Raw genomic sequence first — 10228 nt, 5'->3', positions numbered from 1 at the left:
ATACAGATGAAAGGTAGGCGGCAAAGCTCAGTGGGCGCCAGAGCGTGACATTCAGTCTATCATTGCATAACGTCAAATTGGATCAAGTCTACAAAGCAAGCAACTGAGATTGAAACCTACAGATTTGTGGGGGAAACTGGATCCACACATTGAAAAGTCTCAGTCTGGGGTAGAGGAGGTGTTGATTTTTACTGTAGCCAGCGGCAACCCAGAGCTGACTTGTTCTGGTGAGTCCAGGGCCAAACACAGCTTGTTAATATAGGATGGGGAGACAGTAGAGGAGTTTGTCTTCTTTATGATGGCTGGAAAAAATACAGACGCACATCCAACCAAAGCAAGATTCTGGGGTATGTGGGCAGCAGAAATGGGCCCAGGAGGCTTCCGTAGCGCTGGTGCAGAGAGAACACAGGGACTCTTCCAAAAATGGCACAAGGGTGTGCATGCACGTACACACAAACGTGATGCCTTTCCCGGCAAGCGACAGTCATCTCGGTGGAAAAATATGGTAACCGATGCATTAAAGCCCAGGACTTTGAGGGATTGCAGGGACACAGTGGCATTAAAGACAGGCAGACCAGGGGGAAACACACAATATCCAGAAGGCAGAGGAGTTTGTTGGGCAAAATGGGTCACTGTAGAAGCTTTAAACACAAAGACTAATGTGATCCATGCTCACAAAGTTGGAGAAATAACTGCATATGTGCATGTATTTCAACATATTTGGGGGTATCTGTTAACCCATACACATATTAGATATATGCAGCAGCTTCTCTGCATATCAAAATGCCAGTGTGCACCATCAAAGCCAGACCCACCCAATAATTACAGGGATTTGAAACAGTGTGGCCACAGCGCCTTTCTCCGCAAAAGAGAGGGACCTTGCTCCTAATAAACAACTTTTATAAAAACAAGATGGCTTTACAGGCAGAACAGAAAAACAGCTCAACAACAAAAAAAGCTCCCCAAAACCAAACAGACTCTGCCTTTCATGCTGCTTCAGGGCCTGTGGTTCCGTTGCCATATAACACCAACGCTGCACTTCTAACCCCTGTTTTTGCTGAGCCCCTTTCCCAAAATCGAGCCATAGGTCTCTCCTCGTTAAGTGGACCGTACAAACGTTCAGAACTCCTGGCACTTCTTCACGTCTGTCACTGTGAGACAGGACTTTTACTGCACAAGGACGCTGCAAGTTTACAGGGTGAGTGAGCCACAGCTTTCACTGCTCAGTCGAAACAAATTCCCAAATCCAGCTCTGGGCTCACTAAAAAACAGTGAGGCCAAAGAGGCGCTCGAAATGACGACAGTAAACCAGCCATTTTGGCCTTGTGATGTTGATCTGTGCGTTCCTGATGAGCTGACAGGCTGGAGAAGTAACACTGACCGTCTTATTAATGCTTAAAGCATTCTGACAGAGCCTTTTGTTACTTACTTAAACCACGCTGCTGCCTGCAACGACCTAATGGAAGTCTAAAAGCCATTAGGATAGAGGGCGAAGCCAATACAAACCATACACGCAGGCTATGAGGGAGCAGCTCAGGGCAATCAATACATCTCCTCTTTTCTTCCTCCAGTGTTAAAGCTAAATGTCATAGCATCCTCTATGGCTGCTGGCACGTAAAGGAGACACTTGGGTTTAGATCAGAGAGAAACAAGGGATGGAGCACCTGCAGCATGTGCGCGTTCATCCATTAATGTCGGCGTCAATTTAACTGCCTTTTGCTCAAGGCTTCTCTGCTTCATTGTTTCTGCTGTACTTTGATGCGTCTTGGTTAGAGATGTCTCAGTTAAGTTTTTTTTGCCCCTGATCCCGATCAGAGTCATTTGATATTGAGTATCTGCCGAAACCGAGTCCTGATCCCTAACTTGTATTTACCTGGATAATACAGCTGCACAATGCACTCTTCAAATACTTTAGAGTTATTAAACTCAATCGAGAGCATATGTTTGTCAAGTCTAATGGGTTTGCAATGCAATACAAGAAAAAAATGTCAGCATTTAAACTGTTCCACAAGGTTTTGTTTTTCAATTCTATTTCTACAAAACAGCAAAGTAAACAAACTATTTTTAAATGGCTTTTATTACAATTCCACATAGTGCAGAATTTTTAAAATAAAATAACCAAGTAAGTAAACTAAAAGTCCTCAGAAATTGCTGTCAAATCCAATAAGTTTAGTATTTTAATAAAAGTACACAAGACCATAAATGAGTAATATGATCACAATTCCACTTATAACCATTGTTATAGCTGAACTTCAACATTCACAGTCACAACAAATACAAATTGGTCACAATGTTGCTTATTACAGAATTATAGTAAAACTAGTTCACTAATAATTAACAGGAATTTCACTTCCACTTAAAGAGGTGTAGTATCTTATATTGATCATGAAAAAATCAGTGTCTATTTATTGGAGTAGCAGCTTTACCATAAAACCTGAATAGCTGCCGCAAATCATGCTCTCTCTTGGAGCGCCTGGTGGCTCAGTGGATAGAGCGGCGCCCCATATACAGAGGTTGTATTCCTGCTGCAGTGGCCTCAAGTTCGAGTCCAGCCTTGACCCCTTTGCTGCATGTCGCCCCATCTCCCCCCCCAACCCCCCCCCCTTCACGCTTAAACTCTCCTGTCCATTAAAGACAATACAAGCCCAAACCAAATAATCTAAAAAAAAAATAAACCATGCTCTCTGTTAATGACACCTCACCTTACAATAAGCTCTTAGTTTACATATCTCATTTTAAATCATTTCCTGGTTCCTACATCTGTTCGCAGGCACCACTTTTCCTTACAGCCAATGGCATTTGGTGTTGGCCATTATGACATGAATGTGACGTCAGCTGCGGGCTGAGCCATATGGACTGAGAAATAGCTTCTCTCTAAGGCAGTTGGTGTGCGTAGATTTGAAGGTGTGTCAAAAAGTTTAAATACTTGTATTGAATTTATAAATGTAACTTATTTGTTCTCATGATTGTGACTGATGTACGACAATTTTTCTCAAAATTCGATCATTTTGGGCTTCTGGTACGATAGTTTAACATTTCCAATTTGGCAACACTGAAAGGCGGATGTAAACAAAGGATCGGAGGGTTGCAGGCTCAAAATAATCAATAGTGATTAATTAAAGAATGCCTTGATCGGGCTTGATACCGATCCTTCCGATCCGATTGGGACATCTCTAATCTTGGTTGTGCACTTCAGCTGCTTCTGAAAAACTGTGAGTCAGTTTAAAGACAGCACAGACAGGACAAACACCAAGATCAAAACAGAGAGGAGCTTTAGGGGCACATGAGTGTAGTCTGTTGTCATTTTACCATGGCGACATGGCGACATGGCAGGGAGGAGCCGGTCGGGGCATTTCTCTTTAACAGGCCTGGCCTTTGCAATGGCTGGCATGAAAAGAAAGCCTGTGAGCTGGAGACGGATGGCAGAACCAAAACTTCAAAGACCTCCTCTCTTTCCCCCTAGATGTGCTACATGGCTCTGAAAGGGAACCTGCTAGTTCACTTTAGCACAAAGACATTCAGGCGCACTGTCTCCAATGCACACACACACACACACCTGGGATTATCAGCACACCCAGCAGACGTTTCCTGATTCCTTTTAAAAGGAACAACAGCACTATGGCTTGGTTATGAAAATACACACATGCAGACATGCAGTATTACACTTATGCACAGCCGCACAGACACAGCAGTAATTCACCACATACCAGACAGATATTCGCCACGGGCTTTGACACACTAACATAACATAAACTGCGAGGTAAATCTTCCTCTGTGTGGAGCTAAGGTGGGGGTGTGGCTGCTGACAGAGCAAACCCTTTTATGTCTAATAGTTTTTCCGACACAGACAAAATAAAACAGGCTACTATTGTAGTCTTATGAAGAGACTAAACAACCTGGGCAAAGGCCCCTGGAGGGATGACATATCTGACATCACAAGGTGTCTATAACCCTTTAAAACCTGAACAAATTGGCTTGATTTCTTTTAAAAACATGGGGAGAGGATTACCAGCAAGACAAGAAAACATGGCACAAAATTACTAAGAAATAAGTTTAAAAACAAAAAGTCACAAGAGAATTACCTGAAAATAAGAAATAAATAAAAAAACTAAAATTAATGATTATAATAATACATTATATAAATATCAAAAATCTATATAAAGGGGTGTCTGGTAGCTCAGTGGAAAGAGCCCCATATACAGAGGTTGTATCCTCGCCGCAGCAGCCGCGGGTTGAACTCTGGCCTCGGCCCTCGGCTGCATGTCCCCCCCTCTCTTTCTCCCTCTTTCGCATTCACACTGTCCTGTCAAAATAAGGCAGTAAAAGCCAGAAAAAAATCTATATAAAATGTTTAAAAAACATGATTTTTTAAAAAGTTTTTTAGTTTTCTTGACATTTTAGTCATTTTGTTTATCATTTTCTAATAATCCTCTCCATTTTTTTAAATTAACTGTTAAGTCATTTTCGTACACTTTGTGGAGTATTTCTTGCCAAGTTGTCTTCTCCCCCCCTTGTTTTTTGGAAGAAATCAAACCATTTTGCTTTGGGTTCAGAGGTATGAAAAGGTGTCTGAATGCTGCACGAGAAAACTAATGCTGATCCAGGTTTCAAGGGGTTAACGCACACAGCTGACAAGGACTAATAGTTGCTCTTTTTCTCTTCAAAAACACTAACTTTAAGACCCACATCTGTCCTTATCCCTCATCACGCACACACAACCTCCCTCATGCTTCCTGTGAAAAAGTGCTGACCATGTAGAGCAGATAAGAACAAACCCTGGGGAGAATAGTCACCGCCAGCTTTGAGCGTTCCCCCTCTGCCCGCTCTCTGTGGCTGAGTACCCTCTAGTGGTGATTATGGTGAATAGCACTTCTCCTGCTTAAATTTGCATCCTTGAACCCTCACTGTGCCTCTTTACCAGCCGCAGTTAACCGCAGCTCTGCCACAGGGTGTGACTGCAGGACCCAGATGGGGTGAGTGGCAAGCAGGGGGAAGGGGGTGAGGCAGCATTTTGTGGGCCGCCCAAGGGGGTCCACCACATTCCCCTATCTCCCCACCACAGTAGCCGCCGAGCCCCAGAGAGAGAAAGCCATCCCACCACATTTTAATGAGGGCTAAAATAAACAATGTGAGCACACAAAACCCACCCTGACTGGTTGACTGCAGGCACTGGAGCGGGGCAGATAAGCAGGGCTGTTACTCGGTGGTCTGGGAGTTGATGGGGTGACTGATGCCACAATGAACAAAACTATGAACTCCACTCGTATGGCAATGTAGGACCCTCACAGAGCTCAAATAATGAGTGACAGCGTTTGCCGCAGAGGGAGTGTGCACCCAATGGAAGAGTGGATCTTAAACAGGATACACATTGGAGCAACCATCTGTAGAGCTTCCTTTTAATTGAAACTGACCACCTTTGAAACTGTTGTCAACTTCAGTTAAAGGGTCGGTTTATGCAAGTTAACACAAATTTTTCAACTACATGACGCTATCTCGCTGTGCGGAAACTGTACTTGTGGTTTTCTTTGCCCAGGTTATGAGATATCCATCAGAGATTTCTGCATCAACCTCGACACAAAGGAGGAGAGTGGAATTTTAAATATGCAGCTCAAAAGAAAAACTACATAAAAACAGCTCACCAGTAGTGGAATGTAAATATGTTTACTTAAGCAAAGGATTTTAGGTACATGCACTTTACTTGAGTTCAGCTTGATGCTTTGTTATCGACTGCAAAGCAGTATGTGGAAAAAGTCCAGTTTAGTTAGTTTATTAGCTCTACCTGGATCAACTTAAACAAAAAAATGCTCTCAAAGAGGTCATTTTCTGCATTGAGTAGAGGAGCCCAGGGATGGTTGTAACACTTTTTTGTCCAAGCACCTGTAACTAGCTGAGTTTGTGTGTTAGAGCTCTAAACTTTCAACAAAAAGTACTTTTGTTGATGTTTTAGTCTATCCAGCTATATCACAGAATTCATAAATTCATGTAAAATACATAGAACATTATTGCAAACTGCCCTCCTAGTTGTTGTAACTTCTTTTAACAATTTATCAACATTTTGCTGATAATAAATAGGAAGGTCTACTTTAGGGGTCAACCAATATTGTTTTTTCAGGGCCGATACCAATACTGATTATTAGTAGTTGATGAGACCGATAACCCATATTTGGAACCAATATGCATTTACAATAAAAATGAAAATCTTTGTCAATATTAAGAATTTGAAATAGAGCAAACTCCAACACAAAACTTTGTTTAAATGCCTTTAGCAAATGTTGAATCAAAACTGAAACTTTCAACATCATATACAGTAAATTTTCCTGCAACTATTTTTTAAAAAGTTCACAGAAAATCTAAATAAAAAATAAAAAGATAAAAATAGCTCCATGAGTTTTTACAAAGTAAATGTTCCTCCCATGCTGACACTTTGATTGCATGTATTGCAGACTGCCTTCCCTGGTGTTGGTTGAGTGTAATATGCCCACTTTATTAGTAATTACTTTTATCAGCCATCATTAAAATAAAAAGCTGATACAGACAATAGGCAAAATGCCAAATATCATACCCAATAAACGTCCAGACCTATAATCTGTCGACCCCTATATTTTACTGATAATAAATAAGGCCTACTTTTACACAAGCGACTTTAACTTGTGGTAAGGTCGTTTTTATTTTTGGGCCCTTTGGCACTAACTCAAGTCAAATATCTGAAGACTTTCTCTACAACTTTTAGTTCACAGTTCTGTGGATTATCCAGAGTAATACGGACGCAGTTTATGGAAAACTGTTAGCTTTTGTAGTTATACATGTGATTTTTAAAAGGTGGGAGCACGATAGACACAATTCTTGTCACCTGCTTTGTATTGGAGTGGCAGAGAACATCACATTACTTGAGAAAATATAGTTTTCTGTAATTTGGGTGGACTGAAACTTTAAAATACACTTCTTATGACTCTGACGCCTTCATTTTAGCCTTGACACGGGATAAATTGCCAAACTATTGAGACTCATTGCATTTGAAACCCATTTAAACACACAACACATCGAGGAATATTCTCGAGTTTCATGCTTTCCCTGCAGTGTGCCACTCCGCATCACTCTTAGCACTGTGATGTGTTTCTCAGAGCTATCAGAGTGTAGAGGCCTATTTATGAGTAACTATATGCCTACCAGACAAAAAACCCCTCTATTGCTGCCAAAAAAACATGATGGGTCAATGACAGCTTGTATGACTTGAAGTTTGGCAAGAAAAACACACCTTTTTGGAGGGTCGACGCAGGCCTCGCGCTCCTGCTAACTAGTCGCAGACGAGGAGTGCTTCGAAGGTCGCGAGCTGATGCCAACATATTTTCTGAATAAAGGCCAACATTGCTGAAGATGTAAGTAGCAGATAAAGGACATGGAGAGCATTATGGGTGCGGTGAGGTCGACGGTACTGAGGTAGTCTTGACAGAAATGCCTGAAGCTCACCGCGAGCCAACAACAGCAACAACACGGCGTGTGGTCCGTGCCAGGCTGCCGGGTTTGCCCCTCTGCTGCTCCGCTCTGATTGGCTCATTAGCTGTGGCAACATTCATGCGCACCTGTGGACACACAGCAGCTAATTATGAATATTAACGAGCAGCCGTGTATGTAATTATAATGCTGTCGTGTCATTTTTTGTTGAAATATTTTCTAGACCTTTCCCACAGTATTAGTTCTGAGCACAGGGAAAGCACAGGTGGAACCAATAACATTAATTGCGGTTTGGTTCCACTTAAGTGTGCCAGTACCCTGCCACTGAGCCAGCATGTATAATACCAAAACTCTTCCACTGGCACACCTAAATGGAATACAGCCATCATTAATGTTATTAGTTCATTTACAAGTAACACAAGTGTGCTGTGTTTAGACAAACTTTTTATTTTGCTTCAAGTTGTGCCATATGAAGCACGAGCTAGGCTTCTGGCTGTTTTACATTACATATATCTTTCCTTTAGCTGAGAAATATGAGGATATAAAGATAAATATATATAGATAAGATATGAATATCTATCTATCTATCTATCTACTATATATATATTGTATATATACACACACACATATATGTACGTATGTACAAAGTACATATTATATACATACATTTATGTGTGTGTTTGTGTGTGGATATAGATAGATATATAGATAGATGTACTACTACACAAAATGTATTTTTCGTATATCAGGGGAGCACCATCTACATTTATGCTGCTTTCATGTGCTCCTCGGAAATATCTTCCTATTTGTGCAGTTGTAATTAACACTTACACGCATTCAAGTGCTCCAGTCAGAAAACAGTAACAACATGGGCTCTAAAAAGGTTGTTTTTTAAACTCAATTTATAATTTCAATGATATTTTTTAAATTATGTTACAGAAAAAAAATGTTTGTTTTTTATTTTCAGCACTTTTTCAGGTTATGGTCTTCTTTGTTTTGTTTTTACATCTCTTTTTTTTCTTTTTTACTAATTTCTTGCAAATTTTTGGGCCATGTCTTGTTAAGCTTCTTATTGCCTTCTCCCCATGTTTTTGAAAGAAATCAAATCAGTTTGCTCAGGTTTCAAAGGGTTAAGAGAATCCCACTATTCTTGCAGCCATGAATTTTGGACATATAGGCCTGTGTGCTGTCAGTCAAAAGCGTAAACCAAGTACAAAGCAACCTATGTACCCACATCAAATGTCAGGTGCACAGGGTCCATATGCAAAGAAGGGTTTTCACACATTGTAGGCCCAAAACCCAGTTGGGATATCACTGTGTACCCTTGAGCGAGCTACTTTACCAGAGTAAATATTTAGTCAGCTGTATAAATGGGTGTTGTGTAAAAGCTTCAAACTGAACTGGCACTGCAGAGAAAGAGTCGATGCCAAACTGGAAAGACTCCGCTGAGAATATTGAGTTGTGAAAAATACACAGCTAATTGATTTACCTGTTAAAGTGAAAGCATGATGGCAAAATATGAATATCAAAGGTGGAATAAACAGCACTCAGGCTGCATATTTTTCTCATCGCAACAAAGAAAAATCCAAGGAAATAACTGGGACTGTAACCTGTGTGTGTTCACAGCTTAACTGACTTGTTGGCTCCCTCTCATGGTGTGTAATATAGCCATGTTCTTGAACACACACATACAGACACACACACACACACACACACACACACACACACACACACACACACTCACAGTCAACATGTTTGAGAAACAATACTCAGCCCCTCCTGGCCTCACCTTCATTACCCAATTACACTAATACACTTGTAATGAGTGTGTGGTCTGAATGATAGCCAACCTTGTTGTGCTTTCTCTTACCTCACGCTGACACACGCACACACACGCATACACACAAGTCTGTCTGTTTGCTTATGGGTGGATTTTTCTCCCTGTGAATTACAAGTGGAGACCGTGTCTCAGTATTCACCAGTAAGGGAGTAGAGAATGTCTGGGGCTGAAACATGACACTTTAATGATCTGGAGAGCATCCAAAAACCAAACGCCCCCGCACCTTTTTTTCTTTCAATCTCTTGCGAAACTTTGGCTGCAATCAGCACAGCAGAATAGACTTGTTTGTGCTTCAGAACAGTAGGGAATTGGCTGGAAAGCACCATGGAGCTGACAGCCAGAGGGTGTCTTCAGATGGAGGTGGAGCCCACAGTGGGTGGACACCCACATGAGACATTCTTTGGGAGAGAGAGACAGAGCTGTAAACAAACATGCTTTGGGCTGGGGTTCCCAAACTTTTCTGTATTTCTGCATTAACGACCTAAGATATTAACAACAGTGAGTAAAGCAAGAAACCTATGCAATGGTTTTAATGCAAATAATACAGGAGACTGATTAGACCCAGCAACCATTTTCTAATTCACAAAACAATAAAGTGAATTGGACTGGGAATTCTTTTTTTTTCTATTTTTTTCTTTACTTTTAACTTTATTTACATTATTATTTAGTTTTACTACAGTATCAAAATAGAGCTTCTTTGTCAAAAAAAGTGCCAGTGGAGGATCCCCTGCACCCCCTGACAGAGGTCCTAGCTAAGCCCCTAGTGTCCTAAAATCCTAGTAACGCCCCTGCGTACATGTACAGGCCTGCTGCAGCTGGCCCTCAGCCGTTTATCACATTCACAAGAATAGGATGTACAGATATATGGACAGACTGCCTGAAAACACAATGCCATGGCATTAGTTGTAGTTACACAACAGCCACTATGTCATGACT

Source organism: Plectropomus leopardus, chromosome 14 (assembly GCF_008729295.1).
Source record: "Plectropomus leopardus isolate mb chromosome 14, YSFRI_Pleo_2.0, whole genome shotgun sequence".
Taxonomy (NCBI): domain Eukaryota; kingdom Metazoa; phylum Chordata; class Actinopteri; order Perciformes; family Serranidae; genus Plectropomus; species Plectropomus leopardus.
The sequence above is the reverse complement of the archived record's forward strand: the minus strand, read 5'-3'. Positions refer to the sequence as shown.